Here is a 19607-nt window from a genome sequence, read left to right as displayed (position 1 = left end):
TTAAGTAACCTTTCTGATAGCGTAAGGTATTTGAGTAGCACGGAGCGGCTAGTGAGCACAGTGGCATAGGATCCATACACATTATTACTGTGACATGTGTATGTTCTCCCTGCAGTTGTGACATTATTCCTTAGCATTTCAAAGCCGCAGGAAACCGGTGTCAGGGGTCACCGGATAGATTATACGCAATTATAGAAGCAGCGTCGTGATTTCCTTCCAACATGAGGTGAAATCCCTTTTGCGTTCTCAGGATTTTGTCCCTCTGTTTCTTTAGATAAAACAAAGACATCTGTATGAAAATGCTGATAATACCGTGACCTTATAAGATTTAGGAAGGTGCGGAGTCACGCTATGTACCATTAAATGTTCCTAAAAGATTTAGATGCTTTTTAGGTACAGTCTATATCACAATAAATTGCGAATACCCTCGCTATATAAAAAAAATTAAGATTGTAGATAATTGGAAGATGTCTAATAAATAGGTTTATAGGAAAAAAATTTTTTTCTAAAACTGTAGATAAAACTGTGTAGGTTCACTGGTAGGATCATATTTAACCTTCATGCCGACCTCAACCTGGATCTGAGTTGCTAGTAGTCATTGAGAACAATCACAAAGCTTGCCATTGGGCGCATCCTTAGCAGCTTGGCTTATCTTCTATGGTGGGACACTTACTTCTTCCAGAAATTGTTACGTAGTGTTTGATATGAAGAGTATACTTCAACCAAATCATCAATTGCAATGTTGGCTGGCAAAGATGACACTTCTGAGGACTGCACAATTGTAAATGCAATGTTACCTATAAGTCTATTGTTATAAGTAGCAGATTGTGGACCCAGTATGTCACCTAACTGGTTTGGATTTGGGCCACAAGTGGCCTCTTTGGTTTTCAATCTTTAATTCTGATACAGGGATATGGTGTTATGTCAGTCCAGGTAGCTGCAACGGGGCTAAGGAATAGCAGTAGGAAATCTTGCCCTGCACTACTCCCATTAGCTAACCCGGTCCCTGCCTCACGGGTGTGGGTCGGCTGTTCTCAGGCTAAGCCTGACCCCAACAGCTCCTCTCTCACTGATACCGTAGGCCTAGAGGGAAGTGGGAGAAGGAATGACCTATAAGATCTCTAGGGACTGGAGACTAAAGGGGGTCATCCCTAACGAACAAGTGAAGCTGCTACTGACAGGGACTGACAAGGGTGTGCGCTGACTAACAACACAAGCAGCACACAGGAAACATGTGGGAAAGGTTCCCCAAACCAATATGGGAAGGAACTTTACACTAGGAAACAAACACAGGGAAACTGAGTAGAAATCAAAGGATAAGGCAATTCACTCACACAGTCAATTATACACAGAGGGAGGATTGGTGAACACAGAAGGGAAAACACACAAACCAACTTGTTCACCCAAACCTCCCAAAAACCAACCACGGAACTTCCTCTATCCCAGATAACCACCTACTCCTCCTGCTAAGGCCTAGCTCTGTAAAAGCGACACTCAGCACAGAACCATGGGAGGCATGGGTTTAAATACAGAGTAGAGACCACTCCTCCCAGGTGCAAATGGGAGGACAGACTAATCAACCAGGAAATAAAGCTGCCTACCAGCAGTGCGCGCGTGCAAGTCAGAAGGTGTGCACCAATACCCACGACAGGACAACCCCGCAGCGCCAGGATGCCACCCCAGACACCGCGCAGCCCAAAACTCCCCAGGTAAGAAAAATAGAAAGCAATGAACCTAAATACTCCTAACAGGATCCTCCCCTCAAGGAGAAGACTCCGGATTCTCTAGGAGCATCCTTCTTCGGGAACTCCTTGTGGAATTTCTCCACGAGTCTGGGGGCTGACATATCCGACTCCAGAACCCAAGAATTATCCTCAGGACCGTATCCCTTCCATGCCACCAGATACCGTAGCTTCCCCCGAACATATTTGCTATCCAGAACTCGGGATATCTCATACTCCCCGGACTCAGAAACTGGTGGAACCTTAACTGGAGACGTTCCCTTCTTGGCCTTCTTTAACAAGGAAACATGGAACACCCGGTTTATCTTCCACCTTTTAGGTAGTTGCAGCTGCGCCGCCACTTCATTTACCATCTTGATGATCTTAAAAGGACCCACAAACCTGGACCCAGCTTCTTGCTAGGAACCTTCAACCTGATATTCTTGGTGGACAACCAAACCATCTCACCAGGGAAGAACTGCAACTCTCCTCTCTTCCTATCTGCCTGGACCTTAGCCTGGTGCGACGCCCGCACCAGATTCTCTCGGATACGGGACCATACCCCTTGCAGCTTTTTAGAAAATAGCTCCTCCTCCGGAACTGGGGAAGAAATGGAAGAAAATACTCCGAAAACAGGATGTCTACCACCGGAGCAAAAAAAAGGTGTGGTACCTGTGGCGTTGGAATCATGGTTGTTTAGGGAAAATTCTGCCAGGGGAAGAAAGTCAGCCCAATTATTCTGATTCTCTCGAACAAAACACCTCAAAAACTGTTCCACATCCTGATTCTTCCTCTCTGTTTGCCCGTTAGACTCCGGGTGAAACCCGGAGGAAAACGACAGTGTAACTCCCAGCCTGCTGCAAAAAGCCCGCCAGAATTTAGCCACAAATTGCGGACCCCTGTCCGAAATGATCTCCTCAGGAAGACCATGCAACCTTACAATTTCTTTAATAAAATGCCTCTGATAGTGTCTTGGCACATGGCAGCCTGGAAAACGGGATCAAATGGCACATTTTCGTGAAGCGGTCAACGACTACCCAAATGACCGTGAAACCCTTAGACACCGGAAGGCCCGTGATGAAATCCATAGACAGATGAGTCCAAGGTGCCTTAGGAGGTTCCAATGGATGTAGAAGACCGTGGGGACGGGTATGCGACGCCTTGGCTCTTGCACAGACCGAACAATTTTGAACAAACTGTAAGACATCCCTACTCCACCCTGGCCACCAAAAATTCCTAGACACCAATCTCATGGTCTCTGAAACCCCCGGGTGACCAGCAAGAACCGACTCGTGACACTCCCTCAGGAGACTTTGTCGGAGAGTAGTTGGAACAAACAGCTTGTTTCTAGGTATCTTGGAAGGTGCAGCGTGTTGCGCTTCAATCAAGGCCTTCTCCAATTTCGCGCCCAATACTGCTACCACCACTCCATCCCCAAGAATAGTGGCAGGCGCCTCTCGTTCCTCCTCAGTCGACATATACCGGGATAAAGCATCAGCCTTAACATTCTTCGAACCTGGCACATAAGTCACTGTAAAGTGGAACCGCGCAAAAAATAGAGCCCATCTGGCCTGCCGTGCATTTAATCTCTTCGCCGACCCAAGATAAACCAAATTCTTGTGATCAGTAAAAACCTGGACTGGCCTTCTGGCCCCCTCCAGGAAATGACGCCAATGTTCGAACGCTAGTTTTATTGCCAGTAGTTCCCTATCTCCGATGTCATAATTCCGTTCAGAGGCAGAGAATTTCTTAGAAAAGAAGGCACAGGGATGCGTACCCTCCTCGAACTCCTGAGAAAGTACTGCTCCCACCCCCACCGAGGAGGCATCCACCTCCACTCGGAAGGCCAACCTCTCATCCGGCTGTCTCAAAATGGGAGCGGACGAGAATCGCTTCTTCAATTCTTCAAACGCGGCTAGCGCCTCTGGCGACCACTTAGCACAGTCAGCCCCCTTCTTAGTCAAGTCCGAGATGGGTTTCACAACCTCAGAAAATCCCTTAATAAACTGGCGATAATAGTTGGAGAATCCCAAGAACCGTTGGACCGCCTTTAGGTTCTCAGGTCGCGGCCACTCCAAGACTGCCCTGACCTTCTCAGGGTCCATCTCGAACCCCTTGTCCGATAGGATATAGCCAAGGAAACATAATTTATTGACCGCGAACACACATTTCTCCAGCTTAGCACTTAATTGGTTAACCCTCAGGAGATCTAAAACCTCTCTCACTCTCTCCCAATGAGTCTCCAAATCCGGGGTGTAAATGAGTATATCGTCCAGATAGACCACAACCCCCCTCCCTATGATGGCACTTAGTACATCATTAATAAAATTCTGAAAAAACGCGGGCGCATTGGTTAGACCAAAAGGCATCACCAGACTCTCAAAGTGTCCTAGGGGTGTGTTAAACGCTGTCTTCCACTCATCCCCCTTCTTGATTCTCAGCAGTTATACGCCCCACGTAAATCTATTTTACTAAACCAGCGAGCTCCCGTAATCTGGCTGAATAGATCCGAGATCAACGGGATGGGATAGGGATTCCGCACCGTGATTTTATTAATCTCCCTAAAATCCAAACAAGGGCGCAACCCTCCATCTTTCTTCTTTACAAAGAAAAACTCCACTGCTACTGGGGACTTAGATGGGCGAATATGCCCCACCTCTAGACTCCCCTCAATATACTCCTTGAGCGCCTCCCTCTCCGGAATAGTGAGATTGTACAACCTTGTCTTGGGTAACACTGCATTTGGTATAAATTTAATTGAGCAATCATAGGTGCGATGTGGTGGTAATGTCTTGGCTGCCCTTTCCTCAAAGACCTCCCTGAACTCACATATTTCTTGAGGCAAATTGTCTATAGACAAAGACATAACGGATATGGGCAGACATCAACCATTACACCCCTGCCCCCAAGAAACTACTGACTCGGTCTCCCAGTTGATAATAGGGTTATGCTGCTTCAGCCAGGGCCACCCCAACACTACTTGTGCTGGTAACTTAGACAATAAGAACAAGTTAATCTCTTCCCTGTGGCCACCCACAATAAACTCCAGACCCTCCACCTGTTTGGAGATGACAGCTTGCTGTAGAGGGGTCTTATCAATAGCCCACACCGGTATCTGAGACTTCAAGACCAAAGGACTCACCCTTAGTTGCTCGCAAAACTCTGAGTCAATAAGGTTGACTGCCGAACCACAATCAACCAAAATCCGGCACTTCTGCCCATTTACCCATCCATCAAGGGTCAACCCGGCAGTCTGAGTACAGGAAATATTCACACCTCCCTCCTTAGTAGGTTTTCTCCCTTTACCCTCAATAGACCTGGAGTTATTACTCTCCTTGGCGAACTATTCTCTGGAGGGGCATACCCTTGCTACATGTCCCATCCCTCCACACACAAAACAGCGTACTGTGCGGGACCCTTCACTCTTGGGTCTAGCACTTCGCACAGTGGCCCCAATCTGCATGGGTTGGTCCCCCGGGTCCTCTCTAAAAACAGAGAATTGAGGAGGGCTAACCCCCCCAGGACTCTTGTCTCCACGCTCCCGAAGGCGCCGTCCAACTCTAATTGCCAGCTGCATGGCCTCATCTAGATCTCCCGGAACAGGGTGAGAAACTAGATGGTCTTTAACCTGGTCTGAGAGTCCTGTCTCAAACTGACTAAGTAGAGCGGGGTCATTCCAGTGTACTTCTGCTGCCCACCTACGAAACTCTGCAATATTTCTCTATAGCGTGATCCCCTTGCACCAAACGTCGTAGGTTATACTCAGCCGTGCGTACCCTGTCTGGGTCGTCATACAGTAACCCCATTGTGGAGAAAAACGCCTCTACAGTTAGTAAGCAAGCTGAGTCGGCTGGTAACGAATGTGCCCAGATGAGGGGATCATCTCTCAATAAAGTAATAATAATCCCAACTCTCTGTACCTCAGAACCGGAGGAAAACGGCCGTAGCCGGAAATACAAAAGACAGTCCTTTTGAAATCGGAAAAAATCTGACCTCTTACCTCGGAAGGGTTCAGGTAAGCTGACTTTCGGCTCCAGAGGCTGACCCACAGGGGCGCTACTCACCTGCCTCTGTATGCCCTCCACCTGAGAGGCTGTGTGTTGAGCCAACTGCTGTAACTGAGATACGTCAGAAGCTTGGATGGCATCCATTCGTAGCTTGATCCCCTCCATCTCAGTGGAGATCTGCTGCACCGCCTGGTACAACTGTTTCAGGTCCGTCATAATGCAAACGAACCTTTCCTTTTTTTTTTTTTTTTTTTTTTTTTTTACGGCTGAGTGTACTGTTATGTCAGTCCAGGTAGCTGCAACGGGGCTAAGGGATAGCAGTAGGGAATCTCGCCCTGCACTACTCCCACTAGCTAACCCGGTCCCTGCCTCACGGGTGTGGGTCGGCTGTTCTCAGGCTAAGCCTGACCCCGACAGCTCCTCTCTCACTGATACCGTAGGCCTAGAGGGAAGTGGGAGAAGGAATGCCCTATAAGATCTCTAGGGACTGGAGACTAAAGGGGGTCATCCCTAACGAACAAGTGAAGCTGCTACTGACAGGGACTGACAAGGGTGTGCACTGACTAACAACACAAGCAGCACACAGGAAAAATGTGGGAAAGGATTCCCCCAAACCAATATGGGAAGGAACCATACACTAGGAAACAAACACAGGGAAACTGAGTAGAAATCAAAGGATAAGGCAATTCACTCACACAGTCAATTATACACAGAGGGAGGATTGGTGAACACAGAAGGGAAAACACACAAACCAACTTGTTCACCCAAACTTCCCAAAAACCAACCACGGAACTTCCTCTATCCCAGATAACCACCTACTCCTCCTGCTAAGGCCTAGCTCTGTAAAAGCGACACTCAGCACAGAACCATGGGAGGCATGGGTTTAAATACAGAGTAGAGACCACTCCTCCCAGGTGCAAATGGGAGGACAGACTAATCAACCAGGAAATAAAGCTGCCTACCAGCAGTGCGCGCGTGCAAGTCAGAAGGTGTGCACCAATACCCACGACAGGACAACCCCGCAGCGCCAGGATGCCACCCCAGACACCGCGCAGCCCAAAACTCCCCAGGTAAGAAAAATAGAAAGCAATGAACCTAAATACTCCTAACATATGGAGTTCACTGTAGGGAGACCTCAAAGTCCCTATTTCCTGGAATGGTCCCATTGTATATGACACCTGGCCTAGGGCCAAAAGACACTGCTGAGGACCTATGATGATGAAAGACTGGTCATTTATGGGACTAAGTCAGGTCAGGTGGAATTTGCACAGGTACAACAGTCAGGAACAAACAAGGAAGTCCAGTGTGAGCACCAGGCAAACAGGGCAAGTTCTACTTAGCTGCCAGGTGCTGACTAGGTGCACAGGCTGACAGCTCCCTCCTCCTCCTGGAGTTTTGTACTAGAGGGGCGCACAAGAATTGCTCCAAAAGGGATCCACTGAAGTTCATTTGCCCAAGGACCTACACAAACCTGGAGCAGGCCCTAAAACTGGGTCAGCAATGGGTAGTCAGAGTAGTACTATAGCTCAGTGGCGAGAAAAACAAGGTCAAGAATATAGACTCTGGTACATAAAAACATTGATCAGGAACAGAATCACCATACAACAGGAACTAGATAAACTAGGAACCTTTTCTCAGGTGCCCTGGCAAGGGCGTGACAGGAATATATAGGTAACGGTGCATAGCAATTAAATTGGGTACAAAAGTGAGTTTGTGAGTTGCCCCCTTGAGACGGGGAAAGAATCGGCATGTGATCCCTATAGCATATACAGGAGAAGGATCAAAAGGGAGTTAGATGGGCAGCATTGAACGTAGAGGTGTCTTTAAGAAGGGAAAGTACTCGGCGTCTGTGACCGCTGCGAGGACGGAGAAACAGGAGATCATACATAGCTCAAACATATGCAATTTAGAATGATAATAATTTAGATATAATTTTAGAATGATACAATGTAGAGAAATAAACTCTAAGCGATTATCCCCATTTATATATTCATTTATGGTTACCGTAGCTGAAAAGATTTACACAGAAGTTCAGAGGTCTAAGAAAAATTATACATTTACACCATCCAAAACTAATGTACTATTTGTTACCCATTGCACTGCGGCATTAATGCATCGATAGGGCTGCCAGGCCAATGGGTCAAGGTCTTGACGAGAGATCGGACAGTCCGGCCGTCTTTACTTCTGCAGGTTATAATCATGAAAATAACGCTTTGTCAAGCCTAGGTGATGTTGTGAAACATGTGACAGCCTTTACATATAGAGCTGTGCTATTAAATATCATTTTCAGTAGTGAATGGGATTTAATGATTCATTCCCAATGATGGCATAACAATGAATAGCTTAACAAAATAAACATCCAGGTTTGAGCAAGATCATTATTATTAGTGGCAAATCACACTATAAAAATGTCCGCCTTTCATCAGAGAGGTTTTAATAAAAACAGACGGATGTCATCTGTGGGAGCCGGTTTATTTATTCATAGCCATATATTTTATTGGTTCCTCACCAAATGTTCTATATTCATTGTGGCAACAAACTGACAGTCGAAATTTTAGTAATCTCTAAATCTGAACAAATCTAATCAAGAATATTACTTTTAAAAGTTAAGCCATGATGTTAGGCAATAGCCAGATGATAATTCCCCAGTAGCTGCTGGTGAACCTTGGATGGAGGGGCACAAGGGACAGTGAGCCCTAAGCTGAAGCCCCCAACTTTCCCTTCCTATTGCCAGACCCTATCCTAGGTAATAGGCGACAACCACGAAGACAGTCCCTCTCTGAATACGTGAAACACAAAACGCAGACAAGACGAACAACAACAAAGGGAGGTCAGCTAGCCAGGGTTCGGTAACAGGAGAGCGATGCAGTGCCAAATCAAAGTTCAAAAGAATAATCAGTAGGGAAGCCAGAGGTCAAGGATTAGAATACAAGTAATTTAACAGCAAGAGAAACCAGCAAGCAAGAGGCAATAACCGGCACCAGTGTGACTGTGAGCCAAGACTAAATAGGGGAGGAAGAACCCGCCCTGAACTTGATAGGAAGGAAAGCTGTCAATCACAGGCAAGACAAAATCAAACCACTGAATGGACAGAGGGAACAAGGGCAGAAGATGGGTGTGGTGAAAATCCAATTACAGAACTAGAGCCGTGTTCACACAGTGCAACTAAAAACTTTAAGCAGATTATCAAACTGCACACACCTCCTGCGCCGCAGCACACGAGCAGAGGGCGGCGCAGAGGCCCAAACAGGCAGAGATGTTACACATGATCACAATAAATAAAGCTGGCTATACACATTACAGGATTTCAGCCAAACCCATCAATTTTAGTGGGGCCAACCAACCATCTAATGTGTTTGGGAGCCTCCATACTTTTCCCCAACATCAGATGTTGGGAAACATAAGGAAGATAAGAAAACCCAACTCTTTATTCTATATAAGTCATCGCCAGTAGTGTCTGGCAATAGATCTCTCACCTTTCCTTGTTTGAGGGAATAATTTCATGACGACAATAGAATAGTAATGTATATGGGGGCCTTCCATGGTGGTAGATGCTAGGTGCTAAAGGGTCAGGCATGTTATATTTCAACATGTCCAGTCCTTTTGTTCTTTGGGTAGTAAGCTGCCACCAGAGGATTCAAGATACATGTTTTGGAGGTAATTGGGAGAATTAACTGCTGGCTGACAGCTTTCCTATATGTATAATTCTGTATGCCAAACACTTGAGATTTTAGCTACAGTGTCGAAAACTAAGAGAATGTCGAAGATTTGGGTTTAAGCGGTTTGGCCCAAAGATTTGCTATATGTATGTCATGAACCAGAAGTTACATTATTATACTTGGGGTCTTTTCATGTAGTTGTCATGAAGACGAGTAAAACCCAGGTTACAATAATTTAACTTCGGGTTTGCAGGTGACAAACCCCTGAAGTTACGGGTTTAGGTTGAACCTGGAACTTTTAAGGAAGTCATACCAGTTTGTTCTGAATCAGTTTGCTCATCTTTACCTGAGAAATTTCTCCATCTACTAATATCTAGCTTTCAGCTACTGTAAGACTAGATAAATGCAGCCTGACAGATAAAAGCAAACACGCATTGAAAATGGTGAGAAATGAAGGCACAAACTATATTAGTAATTTGAAGAAATTCTCATTTATAAAATGAATAAGTTTAATATACAGAAAACTGGAAAGCTTGCTTTGTTATGTCTTTCCTTCTACACGGGTCTTATACTTTTTATAATAGTGGCAGAAAGTATGGGGCTTTTACACCTTGGTCTTCTAGATGTTGTCCGTCTTTTGCCAAGAGTGAAGAATGTTTTGTAAGGTAATCAATAACGAGGAGGATAGTAGAATATTACAAGGGGATCTAAGGAAGCTGGAAGCATGGGCGGAGACTTGGCAAATGAAGTTTAATGTTGACAAATGTAAGGTAATGCACTTTGGTCGACGTAATAAAATGTATGACTATGTACTTAATAATAAATTACTGGGTAAGACTGTCAATGAAAAAGACTTCGGGATTTTGGTGGACAGCAAGCTTACCTTTAATGACCAGTGTCAGGCGGCTGCTGCCAAGGCAAATACAATTATGGGATGCATCAAAAGAGGTCTAAATTCTCATGACAAGGACATAGTTATGCCTCTATACAAATCACTGGTACGGTCATAGTTAGAATATTGTGCGCAATTTTGGGCCCCGATATACAAGAAAGACATAAGTGAACTTGAAAAAGTGCAAAGACGGGCAACCAAAATTATTAGGGGAATGGGAGGATTGGAGTACAACGATAGATTAACAAATTTGGGGTTATTCAGTTTAGAGAAAAGACATCTACGGAGAGATCTAATAATGTACAAATACATGAAGGGACAATACAAAGAGCTTACTAAGGATCTTTTTTACTCCTAGGCCAGTGACAGTGACAAGAGGACATCCTCTACGTCTGGAGGAGAGAACGTTTCTTCGGCAACATAGAAGGGGATACTTCACAGTAAGAACAGCGAGGCTATGGAACTCTCTGCCCCAGGAAGTGGTGATGGTGGATTCATTACACAAGTTCAAAGAGGGCCTGGATGTCTTTCTCCAAGAGAACAATATTACAGGTTATGGACTCTAGATTATAAGGACACATTGATCCAGGGTTTTTATACTGACTGCCAGATTGTAGTCGGGAAGGAATTTTTTCCCCTGAATTGGGGCAATTGGCATGAGCCTCATGGGGTTTTTTGCCTTCCCCTGAATCAGCACTGTAGGGGATTGTAGGGTTATAGGTTGGACTCGATGGACTGATATCTTTATCCAACCTCATCTACTATGTAACTAACCTAACAGCTTGACAAAGACGTCTACATAGCTCACACGTGTTGGTGATGTCAGGCTAGATTCACACCAGCGCTTAAACTTCTCTTTAAGGGGGAAACCAGGCGTAAACTGGGTGGACTCCATTATAGTCTATGGGGTCCATGGGTTGCCATGGGTAACTGCATTCTTAAGCAGATTAGGTTTCCATTTGGGGGGTCCCCAAGCAAAGCCCCCCGAATAGAAACCTGCACTCAAGTGTTAACCTAGCGTCAAAGACACTATTATTTGCCTGCCTTCATACTGCCATTTCCTTGCTTTATATTCATTTGGTTACATTTTGGTTACAATTTATAGGATGTTTTGATTCTGAATTCCGGTGAACTGAAAGCCCCTCTACTTAAATCTGATATATTTTCTATTCAGCTCCGCAAAGCTTTGCAAGACATATACATATATAATTCTTACGTTATCGCTCAGTTTGAGTCCTTTGCTTTTTAATATATTTAGCCCCTTGGTGATTTCTCCCATTTTTAAAGCAAAGTTAAGGTTGATTAGATTTGTAAAGATTGAGTTGTTGCTTAGGGATATGGTTTATGTTTGAGCCTGCAGATGTGATGGTGTTATTCATGATTCAGTCATCATGCTTGCGGTTGATGCTGACAGGTGTTGTATTTCACACCTAATTGTATATGAATATGATATTGTTGCTATATTCAATTTAGACAATTGCTACTTAACCTCGTGCTTCCATACGTAGCAGCGGAACGAAGGAACAAGTAGAATGCTAATTATGAAGGGGTATTATGTAATAGAAGTCTTCAACCGTAAAGAATATGGAGGCATCAAATAAATCCAATGCAAAAAAAGAACAAACAACTTAATGTTAGCACAGAAAAGTCACTGTAGAAACTGCATTACACTCACCTTATTGAAGTAGCTACAAGACTATGGCATAAACATTAGTATTACGTTGATATCACGTATGCACACTGCCTCTCCATTCATCCCTATGGGGCTGCTAAAGAGAAGCTGAGATCAGAACTCGGCTACATTCATAAAGGGTACATGGGTCCCTGGTTCTTGTGATTGTTGGTGGTCCCAATGGTCAGATCCCACCGATCACACAGTTACTCCCTATGCAGTATTTTTTCATAAAAGTGACTGAACAAGATGGATTTGTTGATGAATCCTATTCATTTCTATAGAAAAAGTTCTTTATTTGCACTAATCACTGTGCAGATTTATTCTATCCCAGAAGTAAGGGCAGATTCACACTACCGTCATTAATGTCCGTTCTTCTAATCTATCATAGGGTGAAAGTAATGGACCTTATTTCTGGAATGCAGCTGGAGCCCCTGTCACCATACTGTTAAAAAAAATTACAATAACTTTCTTCTGTCATTTTTTTATTTTTTTTCCCCATTATAGGAGTAAATAAAGATGTTAGAAGAAAGCTTTTGTCATGTTGTTTTACATTAGAGTCAATGGGAACATACACAGATGGAGGAGGCTCTGTGTCAGTCACTCTATTGCTGTTAAAGGCCATTGCTTTCATCCTATGATGGAACATCCTTAAGATCCTGTGAACATCACTTAAGAAAGCAGTCGATCTAAGGGAAATCATTACCCTATTGTCAATATCCAATCCAGGCCATGCAATGATACTAAGGGAATTAGACAAACCAAAAGCTTTCTCCGAAAGGAAAAAGGATACCCAACTGCAGACCGGTAATTGGAGGATCTTACCCTTTCGTTGGCTGGGTAAGAGGTCTTTCTTGTAGGTTCAGGGGTACAGTTTCCCTTTGTGGCCTGTGCCATAGGAGACAAAGAGTGTCTTATAGGGTTGGACACTGACTAGGAGATTTGCCTCCATCAAATGGCACTATAAAGGCAACCAATGATAGCATATCCATTTCCCAAGCATTGCCTGGACTGTAGAACTACTTGTGCTTGCTCTGGCTCTATCAGCGTTCCAACCAAGACATCCAATAAATCCTAAGTACCATATGAGATACTGCCCTTAGTGAGGAAAACCTAAACTTAATCAAATGTTTAATCTTTATGGAAATTGACATACATTGCAGATTTTAAGCCCATAACCTATTTATTCTTTGTGCAGATTTACAGCATTTGCGTAAAGTGAAATCTGTGGCACACAACAAAAAATATTTTTTCTATGTATTTTGCAGCAAATTCAGTTGTGAATACATAACTACCCAACTGGTTTCTTCTGTTGGGTCATATCCTTTCATTTTTAAATTTCCAAATCGGAGAGACACAACGATACTTGAAGCGGTGATATCACATTCCGTTTGTTTTTTTGTTTTTTTTAAACACATCCTCTCTTTTTCTCAGAAACCAGACAACTCCATTAAAAAGTGCTTTTCTATAACATGATAATGGAAGCAATTGCAGAACTCTAAGAACATGCCAATAATAAAATATTACCATTACAAACTTACTTTTCTCAGTAGAAAAGAACTAATTATTCGATAGTGCCAAATTTAATTAAAATGGAAACAAACCGTAGAAACGGTACTTTTATTTAATAAAACTGGAAATAGGAAGTTCTAATATGTGATAGTATCCGAGGCCCAGGACAGTGCTTACAATGGGACACCGCTGATAGCAAATAGCATTAGTTCATTTTTATAGCCAAGTATATTGATTACAATAAAAAAAGCACAATACAAGCTAAAAACATCGTACACCGGCACTAACTTCCCTGGATAGCCTTTTTAACATCTTAAAGGGATTTCATTGTTTTATGTGTTGCAATTCCTTATTCCTAACCAGTATCCTGTCTCCCTTATCAATGTGGAAGAGAATTATGATATTGTTGGTTTGTAAAGTATTGTTGAAACACGATAGGCTTATGATAAAATTTGTTTTCTGACAACACCTTTTGATGTTCAGTCCTCTCTGTTGGTCAGTCTTTTCATTGACTATGTAGTACATGTGTAAGGACAAATCAGGAGAAAACGAACCCTGCAAGCTAAAAACCTTATACTACCAACTACAAGCAAGCCTGATCTTCTAGAAACATTGAATGATGTGGACAAAGAATGAAATATCCCTTCAGCAGAGTGGCCACCATAGGAATGGGAAATATACAGTATAGGAAGTTCTTATACTTCTCCCCTCTGCTCAATCCACTCCTGGCTTTGGCTCATAAAAACGCAACAAAATCTGCAACAAAACAAACTGCTTTTCCGCAACGTGGGGCCTTAACTTAAACCTCCAGTAGAGATATATAATTAAACATCACGGTAGATGTAAAGGAGTTCCCTCATTCTGCCTCCTATTGGAAACAATTGTAGCAGGACGTTGGAAAAAAAGCATCCTGCTCGATCTTGTTGCATATTCTGCAACTGATTCAGAGGCCGCAGCTTTAGACTCCCCATTCATTTAGACCTAATCAGCGGTGGAAAGCCACAATGGAATATTGATGCTCTGCATTCACCACCACGAGACGGGGGGCAGAGAATAAAGACGAATGTCCACTTCAAACTCCTCTTTACTTTCTGACATCTGAACAGGTTCTATCTACTTGTATGGAATGGGCTGTTCAGTACAGTACAGTATTTCCGTCTCAACAACAAACACCCAATTTTGTTTTTTTTGTTTTTTTTTTTGCTGCGGTGCGCATGAGTGGCTCCAAAAGGGGCCCATTAAGGCTCTGTCACCCAAGGGCCCACAAGAACCTAGAGCCAGTCCTGTCTGGGGCAGTTTCTATACCGCTTGTATTTATTACTTTCAGGGGTGAACCATGGGTGTCTGCTGCCTGAGGCGGACGTCAGAAAGCCGCCCCCCTGGAGGAGGGGGCGGAACAGAGGGGGCGGGGTCGAGTGGAAGCAGGGTGGGGCTGCACAGAGGGGGCGGGGCCGAGCAGAGCGAGCGTCTTTAGCAGGCAGAGAGCAGGCAGGGAGAGGACCTGCTCTCTGCCTGAGCGTGAGGGGCAGCCGCTGGAGCAGCGCTGCTCCAGCAGCATCCCCAATCCACCACTCAGTGACGGTGACCCTAAGCCAGTCCAGGACAGCTTGTCCTGGACTGGCTTAGGTCAGCAAAAATGCCGCCCCCTCCCCTGGCATAGCGACGCCTGAAGCGGTAACTTCAGGTCGCCTCATGGGAGGTGCGGCGCTGATTACTTTTCACAATGCAACAGTAATGCAGCCATTTTCTAGGGTCATGTCTGGTTTACTGTCAACTCAAATGGTGCAAAAAATATTGTTTGGTTATTAATTTGCTGTATAAATAAGACCTATTAGCCCTTCTTATAAGTGTACAACAATCATTATTCATTGATAGAGGGGGAGAGGTAGGGGATAAGCTCCCCATATAAATAGAACAGGCTCGGAGCTGTGAGCCCATTGTATTATTGGATTGTTCCTATTAGTAAAATAGCACATTATCTTTGCTAACAGCTATTATCTGGAACATCTCTGGTTTGTTGGCCTTTGACATACAGGTGAAATATATATAATGATATTTATCTCTGCAATTAAAAAGCATTCACTTCAGTAAAAAGCTCCATCTAAGCCCAATGTAACACAGAGAAGGTTACATAGAAGAGCAGAAGCAGCATCAGGTGCAGGTGAAAATAGCTTTCTCCCATTTATGTAAGATGGAGCCTGCAGCTAATTTTACACTGAACACATAGAAGACTTGACATGAGTATCATCTCAGTGATAACAAATCCTGAGAATAACATAAAATAGTATAATCTGAAATTCTATTTACCGAGACTCTTGTGAGTTCTGACAAATCCCTACTGACAACATACATGTGAGTTATTCATTCTGGAGTATAGAAATCTGTGTTGGACCATTGTTCTGTTACTTTTCTTGTTGGTAAATTATTAGTTAACTGACTATTAATAAATTAGACATTACCATTCTTCTTGTCAATAGGGTGTGACCCGCCGCAGTCTGAGTAGTCAGCATTGATCAGACAATGCCAATGTCGGTAGGGACATAACCAAAAGCGTAACCTGAGGGGGTGCAGGGGGTGCGGTTCAGGAGCCTTAGGGGGCCCATAAGCACTGGCATCAGTATTGAGATTGCAGCTTCCATCTGGCCCATAAACCAAGGAGATCCCCAGATTACCCCTAACCACACTAAGGTGGATTAAACTCCTTACCACCAATAACCATCACTATCAAGAATTCACTGTAGGGATGAGGTAGGGACCCCGGACAAAAGATTGTGCCCGGGACCACAAGACTTTAGTTACTCCACTGGAGACAACATCCAGAAACAGAAACTTTAAGAAAAGTGTTTTGCACTAAAAGACTATTTCAAGACATTGTAAGGGGGTCCAGCTCACATGGTTGGGGTACGGCAATGACACAGTTCAGACAGGCAGTAGGATTAAAATCCGGAGTGTTTTATTCAGTCTTCAGCACAAAACACAGTGCAAGCAACATAAAAAGGAAACAAAAACCTAAGCCTATCCGGCTCTAACTACACACCAGGATAACTCTCAGGTAAAGTGAATACGTCTCCAAATGTAGTGTCCACACTGTACAGGTCGTCCAAGGAGTGTTTTCTCTCACACTCTGGCTGTAACACTATATCAGCCCTTTTACCAGGCTTCCTTCTCCAGTAATGACCATGAGGAAGCCTCACCTGTGAACACCTGGGACTAAGGGGAAAAACCCATGGTGGAGTAGGGGTATGGACTGGAAGGCTCCCACTACCAACTTGCCCTCCAGTCCAGAAAAAGCAGCCCATGATATGGTAAAAAAAAAAGAACCATAGCAGACTATGTCCTGCTAAGGCAGCACTTATCCTTCTGGGTTTCCTTCACCTCACCTGGCTGAGGAAACCAGGCGAGACGTACACCCCGTCCACCATTTTACCACAACATACACAACAGAAGTTATACTGTATATTGTAATACAGTAATATTATTAATGCATCTACTCCTAATTGCCCGTAAATTCTTACACAGCAGATTTGTTAGTGGAAATTTCTATGTAAAACTTGTTCCATACACTTCAACAATGTTATTTTTGCATTGGTTATTTTTGGGCCTAGACTGGAGGGATTGTCTTGACGTGGGCGCAATGCGGCGATTTCCACCGCGGTGTCTGCCTCTAGAAAGGGCAGCTCGCTTCTTTTTACCGCAAGCGGGAACAAACCACTAGCAGAAAAAAGATTGCTAGCAGTCTACATAGACCTCTATTGTGAGGGGGTGGATTTTGAGGTGGATTCCGCGCCAAAATCTGCCCCCTCTTGCCCCGTGTGAACTAGCCCTAAGAGTCCCCGAAGAGGAATCAGTCGACTATACACATGGCTGCCTTGTCCTTCCCGTAGTCTTGGTGAGATGAATATTTGCATGTAGATTTGGGCTTTACAAGTTTCCCAAACAAATCAGTTTACAAAAGTATAAAAAAAGCTTTTTGACTAATATTTCATCTTTTTGAGGAAAAACAGAGATGACCTTATTTTGCTTTGTAAATAGAATTTGGATTTCATGAAATGAGACAGTTCACTTATGATTCGTTTTCCTTGTTACATAGAGAATTCTGCTATGTACACTGTCTGTCTGCCTCCCCTATCTGTCATTTTAGAAATTGAAAGCTGATTCATAGAAGACGGGTGGCTGGCCGCAAGCTTAATATTTGTTCTCGGTCCACATCATTACATCCCTCACAAAATCAAATAACAGGTCTGTGTTTGCCAACAACTGACCAAATAACACCTTTGTTGCTTGGAGTCTTAACCTTCTCCGTCCAACATGTGGATATTTAAACAGAAATAATTTGTAGTCTCATAATTGTGAAAGTGAAGGAAAACAGAATTACATGTTTTTACATCAACTAATAATTTCAAGAACGGAATTTTTTAGTATTTGTAAGGTTTTTTTTGGAGTTTACAAGGACATTTAGCATCAACATTATAAGTAATAAATTGATGTCCTAAGTTCCATTTTATAAAGAGTACCTGTCACTAACTTTAACTAGTTCAGGACTGGGCTGTTTTCCCCTGTTCAGGACCAAACACATTTTCATGATATTTTTTGTGCATGCGCTTTTGAAAGCTACAATATTTTTTTTTCCTTTGAGTTATTCAAATAAGTTTTTTTCATTTGTATTTTTTCATAGCAAAAAAGTGCTACTAAAATTTTGATGAAGTCTAGGCCAGTATACCTCACTACACTATTAATGCACCAGATGACTCTTCTGTCACTTACACACAGGGGGCGCTGTATAATAACTATTTTTTATACCTAATGCTGCTGCGCGGAGAGCTGAAATAATCCGTTTTCTCTTGCAACTGGCACCGGAATGTTTTCTCTCTTGTAATGTCACCGTGATGTCATCATGATGTCACAGGCTTCTAACTGTGGTTTGGAGTGTAAGGGTAAGACAAGAGGTAAGTGTTTGAGTGTCTACTTGTTGGGAGATGTATTTCCAAGTACCCTCATAGATCAGTTAGTTAAGGAGGATGCGCCAAAAAACAACTAAAATGACCCTACGCATTTCATATAATCATCAGGGGTTTAATATATAAACATTAAAAACTGCTGCTAGATACAAAAGTCACACCATATAAAGCATTGGTGGTGCAGCATGACCGCTGCAATGCCACCCACAGTCTTGTTCTATGCCTCTGAGTCTGTTGGTGTGGCACAAGACCAGTATCCTCAGACTGTGCTATTAATTGTTTTCACTGGGATGAGTTATGATTAGAGATGAGCGAGTAGTATTCAATCGAGTAGGTATTCGATCGAATACTACAGTATTCTAAATACACGTACTCGATCGAGTACCACTCGCTATTCGAATGGAAAAATTTGATGCAGAACCAACGTTGATTGACCGAATGCTATACAGTCGGCCAATCAACACTGGTTCTTCTCCTACCTTTAGAAGTCTTCTCCGCGCAGCGTAAGCGGCCATTTTCTTGTAGTGCGGGCATGCCCAGTCGGCTTGGTAAATTGGACTTGGTAAGTTCAATTTGATCGAATGTTGCCTACCCCTGAAATGAGCATTTTTCCCCCATAGAGTATAATAGGATTCGATATTCGATTCAAGTAGTCGAATATTGAGGGGCTACTCGAAACGAATATCGAATATCGAGTATTTAACTACTCGCTCATCTCTAGTTATGATACATCAAGCCCCTTTAATTTTTCATATTGATGACTAATCCACAGAATAGGATATCGGTATGCGATATGATTGGGTCCGCCACCCAGACTACGCTCATATTAGCTGTTCCGACAGTTTCTGGGCACAAAAAGCTTCTAGTAGACAGGGAGAGTTTGCAGGTGTTGGTTCCCACATATCACACATGGATGACCTATGATGTGAATAGGTCATCAATATGAAAAATAAAAAAAATCTAGGAAAAATCAAGGTATGGTTAAAAATCTGGCTTCTCCATATTCTGTAATGTAATGCATAAACAACCGTCATAAAATAGTGAAGGTAATAAATCCACTATATCAGTCATTACTAGAGATGAGCGAACACTAAAATGTTCGAGGTTCGAAATTCGATTCGAACAGCCGCTCACTGTTCGAGTGTTCGAATGGGTTTCGAACCCCATTATAGTCTATGGGGAACAT

The sequence above is a fragment of the Leptodactylus fuscus genome, chromosome 4 (genome assembly GCF_031893055.1).
Source record: "Leptodactylus fuscus isolate aLepFus1 chromosome 4, aLepFus1.hap2, whole genome shotgun sequence".
In the NCBI taxonomy this organism is placed as follows: Eukaryota; Metazoa; Chordata; class Amphibia; order Anura; family Leptodactylidae; genus Leptodactylus; species Leptodactylus fuscus.
The sequence above is the reverse complement of the archived record's forward strand: the minus strand, read 5'-3'. Positions refer to the sequence as shown.